This window comes from Sciurus carolinensis, chromosome 2 (genome assembly GCF_902686445.1).
Source record: "Sciurus carolinensis chromosome 2, mSciCar1.2, whole genome shotgun sequence".
Classification (NCBI taxonomy): domain Eukaryota; kingdom Metazoa; phylum Chordata; class Mammalia; order Rodentia; family Sciuridae; genus Sciurus; species Sciurus carolinensis.
Genome location: NC_062214.1, coordinates 159,976,137 through 160,000,174, shown reverse-complemented (window position 1 = coordinate 160,000,174; position 24,038 = coordinate 159,976,137). Strand labels below are relative to the sequence as shown.

Genomic DNA, 24,038 nt, shown 5'->3' with positions numbered 1-24,038 from the left:
AATTAACAGTGTAACTATAATAATTATATGACAACTTTTCTGAAACTCTTTCTCCATTTGTATAAGAAGGTACTAATCTTACAGAGTTATTATGAGGATTAAAAATGAAACACATACTTCCTACTGTGTCTAGCACATTATAAACACTAATATAGATGTTATTGTTATTTAATTATTAGACTGTTTTGTTTTCCCCTCGCCAGGGGAGGAATCAAGTCATGATAACCTTTATTCCTGGACACCAATTCTGACTATCCTTAAATCAAAAACAACTGAATGATAAACTTTCTGTCTTTTGTTCAGTGCTGGGGATCAAACCCAGGGAATCATGCATGCTTGACAAGAGCTCTACCACTGAGCTATATCCCTCCCTATCTCTTGCATGCTATCTGACATAATTTAAAACAGACTTTAAACACTTCATTAGCAAATAGAGGAAAGCAAATTTAATACAAGATGCCATTTCTGATCCATCCGGCAATAGCAAAAGTTGATAAGAATAGGGAAATAGGAACTCTCCAATACTGCTAATGGTAGAAAATAGTGAAGCTGAAGATGCTCATAAGCAACAATTCAACAATTCCACTTCTAATTATATTTCTCAAAGCCAATATTCTATAAATTGTGGGCTCCTAGGTGAGTAAATGAATTTAGTGGTGTGTGGCCTACATTTTAAAAAGATGAAATACAGTACATCCTGGATGACAAAGGTAGGTAAATACTATTCTTGAAGTTTCGATTCCAGAAGTACATTTTGTTTATTAAGCTGAGGTATATACTTCTTACTGTGGTTGCAGTCAAAAAGTTTGAAATATACTGCTTTAAAGAAACTCCCATCTGCCTAAGGTGATGTACACAAGGATCTTTTTAGAGAACTATAATAGCAAATGTTCATTAGAAGATAGAACAGACAAAGAAGGGAATACTATTTAGCGAAACAAATCAAATTATATCAACAGATAGTTTTCAAAAATAACAAAAGGCAATACACTTAATAATTCAGCAAAACAATTTTAAATAAACACATTTAAGTAAATATACATGTTCGGATAAAGTACAAAAATGGTTGCAAGCCCCATTTGTTGTGTTTACTGGTGTCCCCAGCACTTTGAATGGAGCCTAGTATATAGCAGAAGCTCCATATTAGTTTCTTAATTACTAGGAAAAAAAAAAAAAGAGAGAGAGAGAATACTTTCAGGAAAAGGCCCCAAAGGGGGATTCAACTGTATGTGTAACTGTGTTTCCTGGGCTTCATATAAGGTAAATTAACTCCTCCAAAAGTGACTTTTACTAAGAAGTCAAAAGTTATCAAGGAGCAATCAAAGAGCAAAAAACAAAACAAAATAAAACAAAAATGAAGTAAAAAGCACACATGATTCCCTTAAACTTATTCACCTTTATGTGAGATAAGATTGGGAGCTTGGATTTCTCCCTCATTCTTAACCGTAACTGGCATCCTCACCTCTGGAACTACTAGAGATAATGGTACTAGCTGCTTAATAACATCTAACATGGGGGAAATAATACTCGTTAAACAATAAAGTTACGATAAAGTTTTATGTATGTATTAACTTCTTTAACCTTCATACAAATCCTAAAAGATAGGTGCTATTGTTATACCCATTTACCAATGAAGAAACTAAGCTATAGTGCCGTTAAGACATACTAAAGGGCATGGCAAGTGGTTTCTGAAGGATATGGACAATAGGTCCCACGGAGCGAACTTCCCTTACAGTTTCCCTACCTGCCCTCCTGCCCTGCCCTAAATTAACCCTGCCACCAAAACTCCTCCCATGACCTGGTTTTGTCCACCAAAAGTAACTTAACTCCTCCCATGACCTGGCTCTGCTAAAACCCTATAAAACCCAGACCCTTCTGGTGGCCCACCACCATCTGCCACTCCCACTAAAGATATGCCCCTCCAGTGCTGAATAAAGCGTGACTGGTCCATGAAGTCTGCCTCCATTTTCTTTTTCTATTTGTATTCTCTTTCATGTGCTTTCAGTATCATTTGTCTCAATTCTCTTAGCTGAGCTGGGGGTGGGGAGGGTGGTATTATGCTTAAGACATTTAACTCCTACTATCTAGCATCTCAACTTTCTTGTCTGTACAATGGGCTATTAATACTTAACTCTGGATGTTGCTGCAAGGTTTAAGTCAGGCAATGGCTGCGAATTAGACAAAGAGCCTGGCAAAAATGAGGCACTCAGGGCTTGGGAGATAGCTCAGTCGGTAGAGTGCTTGCCTTGCAAGCACAAGGCCCTGGGTTCAATCCCCAGCACCGCCAAAAAAAAAAAAAAAAAAAATGAGGCACTCAGTAAATAGAAACTATTTAATTATTACACAGCTACATTTGGATTCTGACTTCACCTAACAGGGACCTTACTCTCAATTTTATAAACAAGTCCAGTAGATATTTTCCAGACATTCCTACAGAAATTCCAAGATAAATAATACTCTGAAGATAAAATAGGCAATTCAGAAATCATACCTCTTTATATTCTAAGTAATCTGTAGAGTTCTGTGAAGCAACCAACTATAAGCTACATAAATACTGTGCTAGTTATGTAAATGTAACACCAGAAGTATTTACTTATTATAAATACTATGTTACATAGTCCTCTTGTGTAAGTGAACTAAAGATTATTTTATGCAGTCAGATTATTAAATTGGCATATCTATAAGTAGTAAACTCTTAGAGGATTCAATTTGCCCATGAAAATTGAGTGTCTGAGAGAAATTTTAGTTCTCCCCTAAACCTCTTGGTGGTGCTGGGGATTGAACCCAGGGCCTTGTACTTGCTAGGCAAGCACTCTACCAACTGAGCTATATCCCCAGTCCCTCCGCTAAAGTCTTAAGTCTACTCTTGAGTACATGCTGGGTCTCATCACAAGTATTTTCAGTTGATCTGAACTTTCAAAACAAAGTATTTGCTAATCATAAGACTAAATTCATCTTGGATATAATCAGAAAATTTGGTGAACATTCTTTTAAAATCAAACTAATCCCTAAACTGAAAAATTCTAAAGCAGGCCAGGAAGTTATTAAAGTTTAGCCACTATTAAGCAAAGCTGATCTAATAATTATAGCAGTCTTGAATCTGGTCACTTGGTTTAATTCACTAACAATTATACTGAATAATAATTTTTAAAAGTCCTACATATTTTACTGTGGAGCTCCCCAAGCAACATATTAGTATCCCAATATCCAACATAATTAGTATTCAATTTGAGGACTGCCTTGAGGAAAATGAATAAAACTCTAGAAGGGTGGGCCTGTAATCCCAGCTATTCAGGAGGACAAGGCAGAAAAATCCCAAGTTTGAGGTCAAACTGGGCAATTCAGCAAGACCCCCATCTTAAAAAAAAAAAAAAAAAAAAAAGCTGGGGTTATAACTTAGTGGTAGAGCACCCCTGGGCTCAATCCCCAGTACTGTAAAACAAAACACAAAACAAAACAAAAAGTAAAAATGTTTTTCTGTTTACCTACGGGCATACTATAGTCTAAGAAAAAAATCCTTTCAGGCTCCACAAAAGAGGATGAAATAGATACATGATGTAGATGATGTGGAGAAAATTAAATTCTTTTAGCAACTGATACTTCAAGACATACTTAAGGTAGGGAGTAAGGTTCAAATACTAAATACTAAAATAACAAAAGCTCATTGCTAAACATACTAAAATAACAAAAGATCATTGCTAAACAGGAATTTCAGCAAGGGTAGATGCTGATGAGGAATGAGACAGGTTTGGGAGGAATATCTGGAATACACCTGCATGAGCTAAGAAACCTAAAGACTGAAAGAAAATCAAGAGGGAATATCAATCAATCAGTCAAGACAGACTAGAAGCTTCTTGGGTGAAGAGTAGAGAAAAGGAAAACACTAGGTAACAGAACAGGCAGCAGTAGATAACATTCAAGTTTTTGGAGTGGGATGCGGAATGTAAACTGACTAGTGCTACCAAATCTTTATGTTCTACCTTTTTCACTAATTATATATGAATGGACTTTGTTCTCAAGGATGAGGACAAATGGTTAGCTGGCCTGTGGAATGCTCTTATTTACTTATTTTCTGGTACTGGGGATTGAACCTAGAGGTGCTCTATCACTGAGCTATATCCCCAGTTCCTGCCCACCCCTTTTTTTAAAATTTTGAGACAGGGTCTCACTAAGTTGCCAAGGCTGGCCTCAAATAAGTTTATGATCCCCTTGCCTCAGCCTACCAAGAAGCTGAGATTACAGGCATGCATCACTGCACTTGACTTGGAATGCACATTTATTAAATAACAGAATATTAAGGACTATATGGCACAGTTGGGACTCAGGGAAGAAACACTACTGCTTGCAGTCCCATCTCCGTAAATGATAATTTAGGCTATGCACACAGCACTTTTTAACTTTCCAAGCTATGTGGCATAAAAGTTAAAACATTTTACTTTGCAATCCAAGGCAGCCATCCCAAAGTTATCTGTGATAATAGGCACATCAATATAATTGTAGCAAATTAAAAAAAGGAGAAAGACTAGTTGTAGGATTTTTCTGCCACTTGAGGTTTGAAATTTCTCACTGATAACTGCTTTAAAACTATGATTACACATATTTATATTTAGAAATCTGATTTTGGTAACTTATAGGATTAATCAGAGACAAAATACAGAAATTATATGTCTAAACCTTTTTTCAATGAGAAGGTGCAGAAAAATAGAATGATCTGTCCAAGGTTAGCAAGCTGGTTTAGCAATAAGGCTGACAATAGGATGCAGAATTCTGGATTTGCACTCCATCCTCCACATGCAATGCAGTATATGTGCAAAAGAAGTAATGGAAATCTCTAAATGATTTTTTTTTTTAAACAAACGTACAAGGTAGGGAAGATTATCATAGAATGAAGCTGAAACTTCCTTCAGTATCATCTTTCCCTGCTTATAAATCTAAAGAATTTCTCCTCTAAATCTCTATAAACTTCTAAGGACATTTAAAAAAAAAAAAAAAAAGGAAGGAGGAAAAGAAAAGAGGAAAAATTTTTTTTAATGTAAGACTAAAACAAACAAAGAACTAATTATAATTTCTGGTAAGGCCAATTCAGGTATGTGGACTGAATAAAGTAGGAAAAAAGGCAGAAAAATAAAAGGATATAAATACATACATATTTTTAAACTCAGAAGTTAAAAAGAGGTAGACTCAGTATTTATTAGCTCTAAACTAGAAACTACCCATCAAGACATGACATTTAATGAATAAAACAACTGCAGACTGTCAATTAAAAAAAAAAGGCACTCTGAAAATAGGTTCATGGAAATGAAAAACAATTACTGAACTAAAAATTGCAATAGAGACAATGAATAGCAGATTGGATATCACAGAAAGAACAAAATAATAAATGAGTAGATCACTTCAAGGGAATTCTTTTAGAACTCATCCTGTCCTCTTATGTTTCTATTCTTATGTAGGGCTCTGTTCTCATCAATGATAAGTACCACTGCTAGAGCTTTGGAGTCCATTCTTCAAAGAAAATCTTGGAGGATTTACAATGTTTTCTTCAGAAATCCTACAACTATTATCTTCTTTTTTCTTATTTGTATCAACCGACATTTAAAAACATTCAAGTGTCAACCCATTAAAAATTAGTCTTCATATGACTCATTTCCCCGCTAGTTACCTAATTCTTTCTTCCTTTTACAGTTAAACTTCTTAGAAAAAGCACTGTAATCCAAAATGTCTTCTGCCCATTCGACTAAATTAAGTCCCTCCAAGTCAATGCTTAGACTCTATCTCTCTTAAAACTGCTCATAGCAGCATTCAACACGATAATCCCTCTTCAAACACTCTTCCTACTGGCTTTCCAAGATGGTATATACTCCTGACTTTCCTCCTACCCCTAGCTTTTCCATCCTGTCTCCTTTGCAGATTCATCCTCATCATCCAAGCCATTGAATATTGACATTCCTCAAGTCTTAAATACCTAAGCCCTTTTCTCTATGCTGCTTCCTCCCTAACCATTCTTTCACATTTCTGAGTTTGTCAGTAAATGGTACCAGAAACTAAGGACATCTTTGACAGCTCTCTCTACCTCACTTCCCAACAGTTCATCATAAATCCAATGGATTAAATTTCCTAAATAACCTCGAATATGCCCACTTTTTCTGGTCACACTATTGTCTCCAAGCTATCATCACTCTCACTACAGAACACCAGTTTTCTACTTTGTCTCTTCCACATACATGCTGTCACTCCAGTTCATTCTCCAAACTAAGTATGAGCCTAAGTACACCTTTCAAAACACAAATTTTGTCACATCACTTCTGTATTAAAAGTTTTTAAATGGCTTTCCCACTTTTTGGGGAAAGAACTGCTCATTATAACTACCATGAAGGTCCTGAATGATCAAGCCCCTACCTTCCTTCTTCAACCCTCATCTTACTTCACACTGTTCATCTCTCCCTCACATTTTCTACTCTGATCCTAACTTTCTTACAGTACCTAGTACTCATCATGCTTCCTTCCTTAAAATACATAAATAAATTTACATTTTTCACCTAAAAACCTATTGCATCAACTTTTAGTCTAGTTAATTTCTACTCAATCTTCATACCTCAAGCACCAGTTTTCAGGAAAGCCTCCTTTCAATTCCTTAGGTTAATTCTCCTAGGACAGAGCATGCTGTAGACTATAGACTATCAGTAAATTTGCTTAATAAACAAAACTCAAAGAAAACTCAGAGATAAATAATAAAAATTCTGTAAAAAGAAAAGAGCAATATACATACCCTGCCAAAAGACTTTCTGAAAGAGAAAACAGATTATACTGAAACAAAGTATTTTCAAATTTAAAAAGCTAACTGGCTTAATTGCTAAAAATCTATTTGTAGTTGATCACAACTATAGAAATTCAAAGAAACAAACAATATACCATAATGTAAGATTTGTGAGAGAAAATAATCATCAAAGGAAAGTATATCACATTGGTATTAGCCATCTCAACTGAAGAACTGAATCCTAAGGCAATAGAGAATAAAATACCAAGAGTAATAAGTTCATGAAAGAAGCATTACACAATCACTCAAACTATCATTTAAGTGTACATGGGGGTGCATTTTAAGACACCCAGGGACACAAAGTATATACCCATATCCTTTTGATTAAAAAAAAAAAAAAAAAAAAATCAATCTAGCCAAACAAACATCTACTGTATTAAAATCAAATTTATCATTATATGAATTTATTGATCTTCGTATAAAAATAAGAAGTAACCTAAAATATTATTTTTTTTTTTTGGTATTAGTGATTGAACTCAGGAGCACTTGACCATCATCCTCATATCCCAAGCCCTATTTTGTCTCACCAAGTTGCTTAGGGCCTCCCTAAGTTGCTGAGGCTGGTTTTGAACTTGCAATCCACTTGCCTCAGCCTCCTGAGACACTGGGATTACAGGCATATGCCATGGTACTTGGCTCTGAATTCTTAATAATATAATAATACACCTAGAAAAACAAAACTTCATACTAAGGATATACTCCTTTTGTGTCTTTAAAATGCAAGAAATTACCAGGAAAGCACATATGAAACAACAGAAAAATGGAAATACCTTTTCATCATAAGATTAAAGTTAAAAGATAGCCCTATCCAATTGTGACATTGGGGTCCTGGGAGCACAGTTCAGTGATAGCTTGCCTAGAATGGGCAAGGCCCTGGGTTTGATCCCCAGCACTGCAAACAAAACAAACAAAAAAACCCCAATGTGTGACACTGAACAATTCCATTACCTTAATATCTAACTTCCTTCATTGATAAATTAAGCAACCTTGTTTACTTATCAATTACTTTGTTCTAAAAAATGTGTAAGAAATTAAATGAAAGTAAAATTCTAGGTATACCTAGGTAAACATTATTAGTAAATTAATTTTTCAGTCTAAAATTAATTTCCATTTAAAAATTTATTCTAAATGCCAAGATGAAGATTATGAGACAAGGTTTATTTTACTACAGAAAGATTGATTTGAAATGAAAAAAGAAAAAAGAAGCTACAAACCAGGACTCCAAGTTAGTAGCCTGAATTTGACCTTCACCCCTCTCTCCCCAGAACAACATAAAACAACATGTATCCAGAGTCCCCACCACTCCTTAACTATAGCCCACTTCATCAACTTTTCCACCACAGGATGAGTCTGCAACATTTGGTAATGAGGACAACGCCTGTGATTCTAACAATAGCATACTATCTATAAGACTTTTCATCCCATTTTTGACTAATATGGCTGCCTTAACCAAAGTGGCAAAATGAAATGACACCTGTAGTAGGCTGAATAATGGTTTCCAAAGATATCAGGTCTTAATCTGGTAAATGTTCCCTAATTTGGAAAGAAAGTCTTTCCAGATGTGATTCAATTAAGAATCTTGATATGGTGAGATAATCCTGGATTATCCAAAGGCCTATGAATGCAATCATGTTTCCTTAGAAGAGAGGCGAATTTTGACACACATGCAAACGATTCAAAGAAAAAAGAGAATTTTGAAGATGCTGGTCTTGAAGGCTGGAGTATGTAGTTAAAAGACAAGGAATGCTTATACCCAGAAGGTAGAAGAAGCAAGGAAGAGATTCTCCCCTAAAGCTTCTGGAATGAGCATAATCCTGCTTACATCCTGACTATGGTCCAGTGAAACTGATTTTTGGACTTGTGATCTCCAAAACCATAAGAGAAGACAGTAAATGTGTATTGACCTAGGTCTCCAAACTTGTGGTAATTTGTTGTATAGCAAACATGGCAACTAACAACATCCCTTAGTCAAGTCCTCCTTCTAGGAAAGAAAATATCACAGGTGAAGATGGAAATCTATAATAAATTCAATTAAGTATCAAGAGGAAAAAAAAAAAAATCAATGGAGACAGTTTCTTCTTATAACAAGCTAACAGGATTGCTCTCTATTATCTCTCTTAAAAAACTGAGTATTGTAACTGAAATGATACTTCTATAAGTTAGCCTGTCAGTTTATTTATTTATTCATTTATTTAATTTATTAAACATGCAGTTTATTCAAAGATATTAAAAAAAAGGCTATCAAAAATTCTATGTGGGTGGGGCACAGTGGCACACAAGACTGTCAGTTTAAATTCCAGGTATCCTGAAGGGTCAAGTATCCAGGTATCCTGAAGGGTCAAGAAGTATCTAGTCATGGCATTTTTGGGTAAACAAGAGAAAACTGCCATCATGTAAACCAAAAACAGAAACAAAATTTATGGAACCCAAACAAACAGGTTCTGAAATAGAAATTAAACTATTAACTTTTAGAGAGTATTCAAAACATTTCCATCTGAAAGATTCAGCCTACAAGAAAACTAACAGATAAGAAAATTAAGGAAAAACTGGTTTGTGAAATGAGATGAAAAATAAGAAACTGTAAAAAGTATTAACAAAGCTAAGAAAAGAAATTTAAGAGGTTAAAAAATCATTTCAATATTTCAAATGGCATGAGAAGCAATAGTGAGGAATGATGATCTGACAGCACACATCCACAAGGGGTAAACAAATGAGAAATCTGGTATGCAAATAAGCATAAAGAAACAAAAGGAGTAGATTGGAGAAAAGACACAAAAAACTGAAGATCCAACACCTTAATTAGTACATTATAAAAAGAAAATTAAACAATTCAAAAGGACTTAAATTCCTAAGAAATTAATCCTAAAGATATAAATCTGAAGACTCAAAGGAGTCATCAATAAACAAAATGAATTAGAAAAAGACCAACATCAATAAATTGGTAAAAAAAAAAAAATAATGAATTTCCACAAGATAATAATTCAGATGAACTAAATATGCCCCAAAATAATAAAAATAGAAACAAATCAGGCTGGTCTCAGATGGCTCTGTAACATCAGACAGGCAATAATGAGGTAATGCCTATAAATGTTGGTATATTACAACAATTCTATGCTCAGCAAAATCATTTATATGTGAAAGTAATAGAAGACATTATGAAATATGACAGCACTGAATGTTATCATCAATGCTGAATTTCTAGAAAAACATTTAAAGACAGATTCAAGCAACTGAGGGTAATCAAAACAAGAAACTCAAAGAAAAAAAGAAAGTGAAATGATACAGATCCATTATCTGATGTTGATAACTGACACTGGTAGCAATAATGAAAAAAAGAAAACCTCAAACATCTGGAAATTGCTAAAAAAAGCATGCTAAGCTACTTCCCATTGAGTTTATTTCTACAATTATAGGGTATTAAGAAACAATACAAGAAAAAAAGTCCTATCATATTCTATGAGGTATGACCAAAGATTATTCAGAAAAAGTCATAATTTCTGGGTGGGGGGAGGGTTTATCCGTATATTAAACATTCAACTCAGAACTCAAAATAATACACTAATCATTCAACTCAACCACCACAAACGCACACAAAATAAGAAAAGCTAAAAGAACATATTATGAAATGTGAAGGTAAACCTTAAGTTGTATGAGAAGAAAAATGACTAAAACAGGTAACCCACTGGTTAATCTAATTAAGAAAAAATTATTATTTAAAATTAGAGACTAAATAAGTTATACACACCTCACTGACAGAAACTTACTTAAAAAAAAAAAAAAACTGCACAATTCTGTTAATAATATTGAATATGGAGGTGTTGACACAGTCCTTGGGAAACAGATTACTAATTCCCCCCCACCTAAGAAATGCTGAATAAAGACCAGCAACTGTGGCAAAGAACTATCCCCTCAAAACACTTCAGATTTCATGAAACATGAAAAACACTTCAGGTTAAGAGAGATCAAAGACATCTGACAACAAAATGTAATATGTAATTATGGCTTGGGTGGGGATGTGGAATGAAAGGGTAGGATGGGGAGGACTGCTACAAAGAACATTACTGGGGCAACTGATAAATCTATCAGTTGTATATAGATAACACCATTTTATACGTTACATTCTAAATTTGATAACTGCACTATGGTTATGTAAGAGAATGTCCTAGTTCTTATTCTTAGGGGATATACATTTAAATATTTAAGAGTAAAGGGTCATGTTGTTCGCACTGAGTCTTACATGGGTTAAGCAAAATGTAAAAAAAAAAAAAAAAATATGCATGTGTATGCCAAAAGAATATTCAGACACACAGGGAAAAAAGTTTATAAAACAAATGTGATAAAATGTTAATAACATGGTAGGAAAACATGGTAGAGTTCTTTGTACTTTTTTTTCCCCAACTTTTAGATTATTTTTCAAACTGAAGTTATTAAGATAAAAGTGAATCAGACAAGACAATTTCAAAACCATGCTCTTTTAATCTCTAAAGGAGCTGTTTATGGTTTGGATACGAGGGTTTCCTCCACAGCTCAGGTGTTAGACAACAGAAGAATTTTCAGAGGTGAACTGATTGGGTTATGAGTTTTAACCTAATCAGTACATTAATCCACTGATATGGATATAACTGGGCAGTAACTATAGGCAGGTAGGGTGTGGCTGGAAGAGGTAGGTCACTGGAGGGGTGGTATATCTTGTTGCTGGTAAGCAGAGTGCTCACTCCCTCTCTGCTTCCCAGTGGTCATGTCTTGAGCTTTTTTTTTGCTCCTCCGCGTCCTTCCACCATGATGTTCTGCCTCACCTCCCGCCCAGAGCAATGGATCAGGCATCTACAGACTGAGACCTCTGAAACTATGAGCCCCAAATAAACTTTTCCTCTTCTACATGGTCCTTGTAGGGTCTTTTGGTCACAGTGACAAAAAAGCTGACTAAAACAGAAGTATACTGTATAACTCCCAATTACTTAGAGATCACAAACACAAATAAAGAACTTTCTGCTTCTTTTTATGGATCCGAAATAACTGATATAAAATCTGATGAAGACAACCCTAAAAATACAAAACTGCCATCCAAACATGTTCATTAACACAGATGAGGAAACCCTAAGAACATATGTCACAAATCACCAAGTAGTGTTTAGGAATGCAACTATGAGCCATTTTTTTAAATGTTCAAATGAAAAAAACATCATGTGGTTATATTGTATGCTAAAAGGGTTTTGCTATAATTCATTCCTTAAAAAAAAAAATACATATTTCAAGTCAAAGAGGAAACATTGTGATTGGAACAATTCACAGGAAAGAAAAAATAAGAATACCTACTCTTATTTCTGTAACTCAGCAATGTCTAAAAAGACTAGTCAATGAAATAAGTCATGAGAAGCAAAAAGACAAAATTATGCAAAGAGATAAAACTGCTATTTACAGGTAATGACAGGTGATAGCAAACTTGAAATCTAATACTTAAGGGAAAAAGTTCAATAAGGTTATCTGACTATAGAAAACCATAGAAGAAAACTATTAACAATATGTACTTAGAAACTTATGAGAAAATAGCAATAAAGTAAATAAATAACAAGTAACTCTGGACCTTTCAGAAGAGGGTTTCAGAATTAAAAAAAAAAAAAAAAAAAAAACTCCCCTAAGATAGATTCAATATTATAAAAAATGACTCTCTTCCTTTAGCATTCCTTAAATTCAATATAATCATAACTAGGCCTTTTGGTTCCCAGACCTCCATGACATAATTTCAAAATAAAATAATAAAAGTGTGTGGGGCTGGGGAGATAGCTCAGTCGGTAGAGTGCTTGCCTTGCAAGCACAAAGCCCTGGGTTCAATCCCCAGCACCGCAAAAAAAAAAAAAAAAAAAAAAAAAAAAGTGTGTGAATGAATAGCCAAAACATTCCTACCAATAAAAAATATTTGTAACATTTAAAATATAAGTTTTATTTCAAATTATGGTATTTAAGAGGTATTGGTGGTGTAGAGAAATTATCAGTGGAATAGAACTGAGATTCCAGAAAGAGCTATAGGAACAGACAACAAATGCTGTTAGAACAACTGACCTATTCCACTCCTGCCTTCTTGTGGTGGGTGATCTCTACCTCACAACTTAAAATAAATACCATGAGATTAAATATTTAAGTTTGAAGTACTCCTAATCAAGCCATACCACCATATCTAAACAAATATTTCTTTTTTTGGTCCTGGGGATTGAACTCAGGGGCACTTTACCACTGAGCCACAGCCTCAGCCCTTTTCTGTATTTTATTTAGAGACAGGGTCTCACTGAGTTGCTTAGGGCCTCACTAAGTTGCTGAGGCTGGCTTTGAACTCTTGATGTTCCTGCCTCAGCCTCTCTAGCCTGGGATTACAGGCATGCATCACCATGCTCAGTTAGACAAATATTTCTATACTCGTACAGTGGAGAAGGACTTTTTAAGGATGAAAAGACTGATTCCAGAGGAATAAAAAGAAAGGACTCCATTTTAATAAAACTTCTACACTATGAAACCAAGCTCATAAACTTGAAAAGCAAACACCCTGGACTATTTACAATATATAGAATTAATATTCCAAATAGATAAAAGGCTCTTACGTGACAACAAAAATGAACACTTTAAAGGAAAAGAAAGGAGCGAAGAACAAGAACAGCTGATTCAATGAATAAAATAATGCAAATGGCTAATAAATATATGAAGCAGTGATCAACCTCACCAACAAACACACATTTTTTTTTAACATATTACCTTCTCCAAGGTAATTTTTAATGCCAATTAATGGCAAAGGAGTAAAAAAATACACAGACTTCACTTAGAAAGGCAAACTGGTATCTGTCTAAAGGATATACTAAAACAGTGAACAACGTAAAAGTCTTCAGAAAATTAAGACCTGGACATTACAGTTCTTCAGAAGTTCAAGGCCTATTAATTAATCTCTCTGTTCATGTTGACCCTGACTAAGTAGGAGAGTTCCCTAATATCAACATTCATTACACCAATCAGAAAAAGCAGCAAAATAATGATGCCTTAGTCTATGCAGCAGAGCTTAACCTTGTTTAACAAATGCTCTTCTGAGAGTTTGTTTTCTAAACATCCTTACATCATAGCAATCCTTCAATTCCCAAATCTTACTTTGGTTAGAGGTACAAGTTTTCTTATGGGGTCTCTAAATTTTCAGTTTATACAGCCAAGAACTCCAAAATGTCCTTCCAATTTACCTCAGGGCTAAAAATATTTTCCCCGATTCCTCTGGTTCAATATTCTTTTAATAAAACTCAATCCTGTGTTAGCTAGTTAAATCAACAAATACTCTTGTTTCTTCTTCTATAATATGTCACCTATAAAACAAAGATTTACATAGAAGAAATTTTTTATAAAGGAATCCTCATGATTAAAACAAAGAATACATGTACATTTAGTTTTCATTACTAATAAACATTCAAGGGAGACAAAACATTTTACCTGTTTAGTAGTGAATTTCAATTACGGTAAAGAAAATACAACCTATCTTCACTATCTGCTTGCTCTGTAAAAAAATTACATACAAAATATCTAGGCAAGCTGGGTGAGTGGTGCATGCCTGTAATCCCAGCAATTTGGGAGGTTGGAGCAGGATTCCAACCAAGTTCAAGGGTAGCCTCAACAATTTTGCAAGACCCTGTCTCAAAAACAAAACAAAACAACAAAACAGAGCTGGGGATGTAGCTCAGTGGAAGCACCCTGAGTTTGATCCCCAGTTTTGGGGAAAAAAATCTGGGCAACATTTCAGATACAAGGAACTGAATATATGTTTAAAATACAACATCTAAGTAGTCAAATACAGGTAGTAGTAAGTTTCCAAGAGTTCACACTCTCTTCCCCCCAAATTTAGTTTACTATAGGACTTTACAGCTGTGAGTTTCTGACTCTGTTGGGGGCACTTCTATGATTGCTACTAGCACTTCTGATCCAACCAGAAAGCCTCTGAACAAACCAAGCAATTTCTCAATTAGCTGCATTTTCCTGGACAATGAGAGACCTCTCTCTAAAGCAGCCCATTGAACGGGCAACACTCAGAATAGACTTCTATCCCTGTAACTTGAAAATCACAGAAGAATGGTATCATTCAGTTCTCAGAGATTTCTCTGAATAATAATCCCAAGGTTATACTGGCTTCCTACTCTGCACTGCCTCCAACCTGAAGACATTGGAACAATCCAAAGACAATGCATTATACTTCAGCTTCAAAATTCCTCCACAAAGTTCTAGAAAGAAAACAGCTGAAGGATACTAAATCTCTTTAAAGAGGGAAGTTACCCCTTGTGCTTCACTGGCATATGACTACAATTTAAAATTAAGAACTGAAAATTTTAAAAATTCACCTATCTTCTGATCTTACCACATTACATCTCTGCCTTTTGGTTTTTTATTTTTTTTCCATTTAGGTCTCATTCTCTCTCCAAGTTTTCTTCTGGTCTCCACAAACTCAGTATCCTTGAAATGTGAATACTCTTTTCTAATCCTGTTCTTACCAATGTGCCTGAACAATCTCTTCTTCTGTTCCCTTCTTGTTTTTAATTTTTTTCTTTCTTGCATTTAGTTAGAGAGTAAGATAGTAGAATTGAGGCAACCCAGCTGAGTTTGAGGTAGAAGAGAAATAGTAACTAGAATGGCATTTTCGGCAAAGCTGAGGTGCTACAGGGCAACCCAGTGAAAGCAATAAGAGGATTAATGGCAAATACTCTTTTAAGTTATAATACTAGTGATAAGATTGGCTCTTGGTTTGAATTTGGAAATAGCATTGTATCACTGAGCTACTTTCCCAGCCCAAAAATATTACTGTGATTTTATGATTTTCTTATATTGTATTTTCATAAAAAGTTAAAAAAAATAATAGAATATATCTGTTAGTATAAAAAATACCTATACTGCATTAATTTTTCCAAAGGTAAAAGAAGTTACCTGAAAACTTCTCAGAAGCCAAACATTTCATCTGATAGTCTCAACTAAGTATTTACTTTATTCAATTAAATATTTACTTACCCTCCTCTGATAAACTTCACTCAAATGATTCTAATACAAAAGAACTTTGAGTTAAATGTACCTAAAAGCTTAAAAACAAAATTTCAAAAAGAAAACTAAAATCAACCAAAATAAGACAAATTCTGCTTTATGTTAAAGATCATTTTTTCCTATCCCAAATTATTAAAAAGTAATTGGTCTTTGCCAAAACAGGTATAATCTTACAAGTACTCAAACCATAGTCAGTTTGTACAGATATTGTTTCAAAAAGTGCACATAACAAAGCCTTGCCACTGTCACCTTTCCTTCATGTTTCATTCTTTTAAAGTATCATCTTCTAGGCCTGTGCTGAGATCTGAATTACATAGTGTATAAGGTAGTGGTCTTAAATTTATACAAAGGTATGTTCTGCATAATTTTTAAAGTAAATTTTATATAATTGCCTGAAAAATATCAATGCTAAATTTAGTTGGAGGGCTCTGGTGACTATAAAAATTAGATACTGACCTATTTTCATTAACAAGTATGGTAAAAGCAAATATTGAAAAGATTTTGATGGCACAGAGCTATTTCATCTTTAAAGTTTTCTAAGAACATTTCAGTATTTATAATCTTGAATAGCCTCATATGCTAACTAATTCAAATTTAACAGTTTGGGATAATTTGTCTACAAATTCAGAGTGGATTAAATTCCTAGTTTGGTCTTTTTTAATCCTTGCACATTTTCAGACTCAGACTGACCCAGAAAATAATAGCTGACTTTCTGGGCCAATTCATCCTTTTTGACTTTTGCTTAAAACAAAACCCCTCACAGAGAATATTTATAAATATTTGCTGATAAACTTGTATTTTAAGTTGAAAGAAGAGAAAAATGTTATTAAATATTTAAGATGGGAAATGGTTTATTCACACACATGAAGCTTCTAAATGTTGTACACATATGAAATATGTCCCTGTTGGAAAAAAAAAAAAAAAATACCATTTGCCTCTGACAGACTTTTGTTAATATATATCTAATATTCTTTTTTTTTTTTGCAGTGCTGGGGATCGAACCCAGGGCCCTGTGCTTGTAAGGCAAGCAATTTACCAACTGAGCTATCTCCCGAGCCCCATATCTAATATTCTTCAAGGAAGTGTCATTCACTGAATCTACAAACTGTTGGTAAAAAAGATGCTTTATATATAGGGAGATGGGTGCTGGGGAAGTAAGCAAATACAAAAACAAAAATTAAGTTAAACTTCTACTTAATACCTTAAAAATTTTTATCCAGCTACCTCCTAAACTTCAAGAGTCTAAGTGAACCTGGTGGCTCAAAATGAACTTCTCAAGTCCCTATGATTTTCCTTATCTCAAGATATGAATCTATCTATCCTTAGTTTACAGAATCATATATGTCCCTTATCATAGCATTTCCCTATGAATTCTCTCACTTTAATGACCCATGAAGGAAGAGACCCTACCTGTTTTGTTCCTAGTATTTAGCGCATGACACTTGATAAATGTATGGGACAAATGAACGACAACTATCAGTTTGACTTTTCCCCTTGTCAGCAGTGCTTTTTCTACAGAGAAAAAGATATTCCTCACAGAACTGTCCCACCAACAAACTAAACTGTGTCCTTGTATTTCCATCTTGTTTATTTTATATAATACATAGTTCCATTTTTGTTTTATCCTTACAAAAATATTCATGACAGTTCCTAATAAGAAAATATTTAGACCCAAAGGCAAATCTGCAGTTTACTAATAAGAAACTTGATTTCAGATAACTATTCATCAGTAACACAGTATATAAGCTTTGGATTGACCACAGAGAAAAAGCTACTACTTCTAGGATATGCCCGACATCCAAAACAGACTTACAGACTCTCAACAAGATGACTATTCTATTGCTTTACAAAAAAGTGAAAATGTTATTTCCTCCCTAACACACTGAAGCAGGATGGCATACTGCAAAGATGGGTTTTCTAAAGCCTGGTAAGTTTTGAGATTCTATTTAGAAAATAAAAACAAAAAAATACAATCATATCTTGTTATCTTTTATCATTAATACTTTCTGAATTCTAATAACAAGGGCAAACTGCATCTTCTATAATACCAAATTTGATGAAATTTTCTACTACTCATGCTAAACAAAAGAGAATTTAAGAATTCTAAGAATTCAAGACAAAGCTGGTCATAAATTATGTTCTTATTCTTTGAGACAGTACACAGTTCTTGAATACATTTTTTTTTTTTAAACCTAGGGTCTCCTGTGTGCTAGGCAAGTGCTCTAATAATGATCTACATCACTAATTCTTTTTAAAATGTCTGAGACAGAGTCTTGCTAAGTTGCCCAGGCTGGCCTTGAACTTGTGTTCCAGCCTCTTGAGTAGCTGGGATTACAGGCATGCACTGAACCCAGATGAATAGCATATTCTTAAACTAAAATAATTAAGCTACACATAGCATGACAAAATTTATCTACATCCCTGAAACAGGCATATTATAAGTGAATACAAAACACCGGCCTAAACTTAAAAACCAGATTATACACAACCTATTCTTTCTCATAGTCTACTTATTTCTGGTTAACTTTCAATTTTTTCTACTATGAATTCCTCAGAAAATGAGTAGAAGCCAAGAGCCATGAAACCTGCCTGTAATCCAGCTACAAGGGAGGGTGAGGCAGGAGAATCCCAAATTTGAGGCCTGCCTGGGTAACCTAGCAAGACCCTGTCTCAAAAACCAAGCAAACAATAAAGTTTGGGAATGCAGCTAAATGGTAGAGGCCCCTGGGTTCAATTCCCAGTAAGAACACATGTGCATATATACCCAATGTTCTTAAACTAAGAATTTCACTAGAATGAAGAACTAATGGAGCTGGGCACATGCCTATAGTCCTGGAGATTAGGGAGCCCAAGGGAGGAGGATCACAAATTCAAAGCCAGCCTCAGCAACTTAGTGAGGCACTTAGCAACTCAGTAAGACACTGTCCCTGTCTCTAAATAAATATTAAAAAGGGATGGGGATATGACTCAGTGGTTAAGCACCATGGGTTCAATCCCTGGTACAAAAAAAAAAAGGAATAATTTATGCCAGTGGGTTAAAAAGCAGTGGGCAAGAATAAAATCCCTAAGACAAAACTATATATGGTTTGCAGAACTGATTGTATTGTAGCTCTATATTAGATGCTTTTTTGGTATATCTCTTATTGGTGAAATGTTCTAAAGGAAGCTGACATGAGATGATAATGTACTTTTCAAATTTAGTGTACAATGTCATCACAAGACTCACTCTCTGGGTACAAAGGAACTGAAGTCACATCCTTCATACATAAAGAGTTTCTGACCCATCACAATGGTCAACAGACTTTCAGCAGTAGCGTAAACCTGCAATGGCCTACATATATAATTACTTTGAAAAGTTCAGGATATATATTACCAGCTGTAAAATTTTGGGCAAATAACTGTTGTCTCAATTTCCTCATCTGTTAAGATACAAGTAATTAAACAACCATACAGGAGTGTTGTGAAGATTAGAGATAATAATTTAAAATGTCTTATAATAGTCCCTGGCACATAAAAGTTCATCTTACTAGCTGAAATCAAGGTTAGGAAAACATAAGGGACACACAAAGAATCAAATGCATTATTCTGGTCTCATGAGTCTCATACTCTAATAGATGGATCTTACACAGTCACTAACTATAAGAAATTATTCACTTAAAAACCCAATAAAAGAGATTTTACTAGGTGTTTTCTAAATACTAGAAATAATTTAACATTTTGATAAGCTTTAACGTTTAGTTTAGAGGTTTATATGAACACAGACTATTTTTGTTAGCCATCTGTTTTATCAGGTGGTAGTTAGTCTCTTCTTTAACTAATATGTTCATCTGATTCCTGTGATCTATTCCTCTCTCTGGTTAAAAGGATAATACTTACTTCATGATAATATCTGCAAATGTAAAATACTCTGAAGAGATACAAGATTATAAATCTCCTATTAACCCTTAAAGCCAAAATGTAGAAGTTAAAATTAAACCTGTAGGTCCAGAAGCAGTCACCCTAATCTCCTATACCAACATAAGAACTCTACCATATTTCATATTTATATAATCTTCACACTTAAATATGCAGCCAAAATACCATATAGGAACAGTCAGAAAGAAATGTCTGCAACCAGAAAGCTAGTAACTACTTCTACAACCTCCTCCTATAGTGATAATTTTTCATTCCCAGGTAGATTTTATTTAACTCTTACCAAATATTTTAATGTATACCATCCATAAAACATTGTGCCAGGCTGTAGATATAAGTTACTGTATTTTCCCCTACAGAATTAACTGAACACAATTATAATTAAGACGAATACTTAGAAGTAAAATATATGCTGATTAAGGTCATATAAATAATGTAGACACTGCTATAGAAATACAGAGAAAGGAGAGCAGAAACACTGGTGAACAGGGAAGACTGGAGGAAATATCAGAAACGAGCTTTGATTAAAAAAAAAAAAAGAAAAAGAAAAAGAAAAAAGGAAGTGGGCTAGAATGTAGCTCGGTGGTAGAGCACTTGTCTAGCATGCTCCAGTGCCTGGGTTCAATCCCCAGTACTGCAAAAAACAAAAACAAAACAAAACAAATAGCTGGAGAAGAAAATTCCAAACTGCAAATCAGCAAGAGCAAAGATCCTTGGAGAAAAAATAAAAGGATGTGTTTCAGAGATGACAAGCCTACCAGTTTGGCTGAAATACACCATGCCTGAGATCCAATCACAGAAAGTAACAAAAGCAAAAACAAAGTCTGACCTTTATTCCGGAGGTAAAAGGGATCACTGAAGTATATACTGAAAATAGAAGTACGAAAACCAGTACTTTTGAAATAATTTTGTGATGTTTATAGAAAGGAGAACAGGGAGGGGTGCAGTATAGGATGTTCGCAGGAAAGAGCCCAGTTAGAGTGCTAACTGGCTTGGGCCTGAGGTAATTAGGACTTGAACTGTTCTAAGACAATTTTTCAACCATAAATAGCCCAGGACCCACACATAAAGCCTTAATGCCTTTTATGAAGACTTTATTAAAATAATTTTTTAAAAAGTTGAACCAAATTAATCAGAACAATTTAGTTTTCTTACTCTATCATGTCTTTTTCTGTAGCAACGGTATATTCTTGCTCCTTTCGAACCATGAAACGTTAACTCCTTCAAATACCAACTTAATCTTCCCTACATACTGATCATTCTAGTCTGAACGTTTACCTTTGCTTTATTATTGTTTCTCTTTACCCACAATTTAACCATCTATTCACTCCATAACCATTAACTCCCAAATCATGAATTTTTTAACTTAAGACAGCAAAATAAAAATATTCATACTCTGTTATTACCTCTTAATTTATAATCTATTCATATGCCATCTCTATATACTCACAATCTTTAATACCTGTTTTAAATTTGGCTTCAGGGCTTACTGCTAAAACTGTAAGAACCTTTCACATCCAGTCTGTCTCTGTTCCCCCAATATCTCATGATTTCATGTACTCAATAACAGTAGTAAACAGTAGTAGTACCATTTATTTGGCACTTTCTTCATGGCAGAAAACGTGTCAAGCACTAGTCATTTCACTGAATCTTCAAGATAACCTTATAAGAAAGAAATTCCCAACTGACAGAGAATTGTGACTTGAAGAGAAGGCGCGTACCCAAGAACACACTACTAGCAAGTGGGAAAGCAGTGACTCGATTCAGTCAGTTCTCTCTCTTTCAATGGCTAGCTCTACCACCTACTTTACAGGGCCTTCAACGTGGCTCTATTGATTACATCTATTCAGAAACACTGCTCTACATCTTTCATTAAAGAATTACCGTTTTGAGAATTACTATTGATTCTGTTCCTCAATCTGAACAGTGGCTGTTGAAGAAAACAAAATTTTTGCTTCTGTTAACTTCTGGAACTCCGGAAATGATAAATGAATTCAATGTCTTACATTTTTTTCTCAATGTCTTAGAAGGGATTCTTGCATTAGAAGACAACTATATATACATATAATATATATAGTTACACTCATTTTAACTTTAGGAATCTATGAATCAGATGTTAACATTCAACTTTTTAAAATTCTGGTTCCCAGGAGCAAGAAGGCTCATAGAACTGGGAAAAATCCACTTGGGAAAAATTTTAAAACTACAAAGATCTGATCCTGGCATTTTATTTAGTTTTTTTGTGTCTATCCAGTCCTTTCTTAGTATCCATGAGGGATTGGTTCCAGGACTCCCCAGAGATACCAAATCTGCAGATCCTCAAGACTCTCTTATGGTATTTGCATATAACCCATACCAACCTTCCTATATACTTTAAATCATTTTTAAATTACTCGTAATCTCAAATGCAACACAAACACATATAAAGGCTATATTATTTAGGGAATAGTGACAAGAAAAAGACTGTACATGGTGAGCAGAGGTCGTTTGTTTTTGTTTTTTCTTTTCTTTTCTTTTTGGTACCAGGGATTGAACCCAAGAGCACTCAACCACATCCCCAGTTTTGGTTTTTCATTAAGAGACAGGAGCTTAGGGCCTAAATTGTCAAAGCTGTCTTTGAACTCGTAATCCTCCTGCCTCAGCCTTGTGAGCTGCTGGGATTACAAACATGCACCACCATGCCCAGCTTTTTAAAAATATTTTTGATACAAAGTTGGTTGAATCCATGGATGCAAAACCCAGAGATGAAGAGCTGACTGCATTTGTTTGCCAAATAGAGATTAACATCATATATTTTAAAAGGGTATGGTGAAAAATTAAGGTTTGACACAGTCAATAAAGTATGGTTTTCATTTATTGTCTTCTATACGTAGTAGTAGTTCAGTATCATAAGATTTTAATTCCAATTGTATATTCATAAAAATAATGAATTTCAATTCATATCCTAAATATGAATACTACATACACTTTGGTCAATGGGTTAGAAATCAACACATTAAGAATTATAAAAACTCAATCTCCCTCTTTTATTATAAACTCAAGGAATGCTTACAATTATAAATACTGCTATAAATAAAGTATCGCCAGGCATGGTGGTGCACACATGTAATCCCAGCAGTTTGGGAGGCCTAGGCAGGAGGACTGCAAGTTCAAAACCCAGCCTCAGCAACTTAGCGAGGCTCTAAGCAAATCAGCAAGACCTGTCTCAAAATAAAAAACATAAAAAGGGCTGGGGATGTGGCTGTGGTTAAGCACCCCTGGGTTCAATCCCTGGTACCAAATAAATAACAAACACAATATCAACAGTCTAATTTATCAATACAAATTAACCTACTTTTCAGTTTCCTACAAAAATTATGAAGTTTATTACATTTTAGATAAAGGTATATAGAACTCACCTCCCTCAATTATCTGCTTTCTCTAGCTCTTTATCTGCCTTAGCAGAAGAAAAGTTAGGTAAAGAGAATATCTAGGTGGTACATTGATAGGTAGGATGGGTAAAGATTAAAATCATCAAAAAATATATTCTGGGGACTAATAATGAAGTACAAAATCCTTATATAATATGAAGTGCATTAGATAATAAAGGAAGAAAGAATATTGATAATTAGCTTTAAAGGTTAACCAAAACTACTTTCATATAAAGATGGCTAATAATCACAGATCAGAAAAAATTACATATGCTGGGTAACAATATCAAAATAATATAGGAAGCAACTGCATTTTAAAATATTTTTGTTATTTGAAAAACAGGATATATTATGATATGAAATTACTACCCATGGAATAAGGAAACAGTTTTTATCTAGTTGCCTCACATCACCTCCCCTCTCCAAAGATCCACATATTTCACAAGGCCACCCCTTACTTTATCTTTTTGTGTAACTCCTCCAAAAGTCTACTTGGGCCTCTTTACTTACAAGACTGTCTCCTGATTTGATTAAAAACGAAAAGTATTTGAGAATGCCACTCAAGAGTCCCCTGCCCAGGCAGTACATAATCATTTGAAGGTAACATCAAAATATCACCTTAAAATTAGTTATTTATACATCAGTACTCACTAATACCTTAAACAATTAATCTATCTCTCCTAGGTGAACATTACAGAGGTAACAAGCTCCCTGTCGACGTGTTAGTCTTTCATTTACAATAAGCATTCATAGTTATACCAGAAACAGTTATATATGCTATTAGCTACCTTAATAACAGCCTTGGTATAATCCGAACAAATTCAAAGAATGTAGGTATTTGATATTTGCTCAGC

At 34.4% G+C, this 24,038-nt stretch overlaps 1 protein-coding gene and 1 non-coding gene across 3 annotated transcripts in view; both read right to left on the bottom strand.

Moving 5' to 3' along the window:
- Ppm1a (protein phosphatase, Mg2+/Mn2+ dependent 1A) overlaps positions 1-24,038 on the bottom strand; it is a 45,374-nt gene that overhangs the window by 18,398 nt on the left and 2,938 nt on the right. The gene's annotated exons all lie outside the window — the stretch shown is intronic.
- Trnaa-agc (transfer RNA alanine (anticodon AGC)) lies at positions 2,764-2,836 on the bottom strand. The gene has a single exon. It is a non-coding gene; the product is annotated as a tRNA-Ala (tRNA).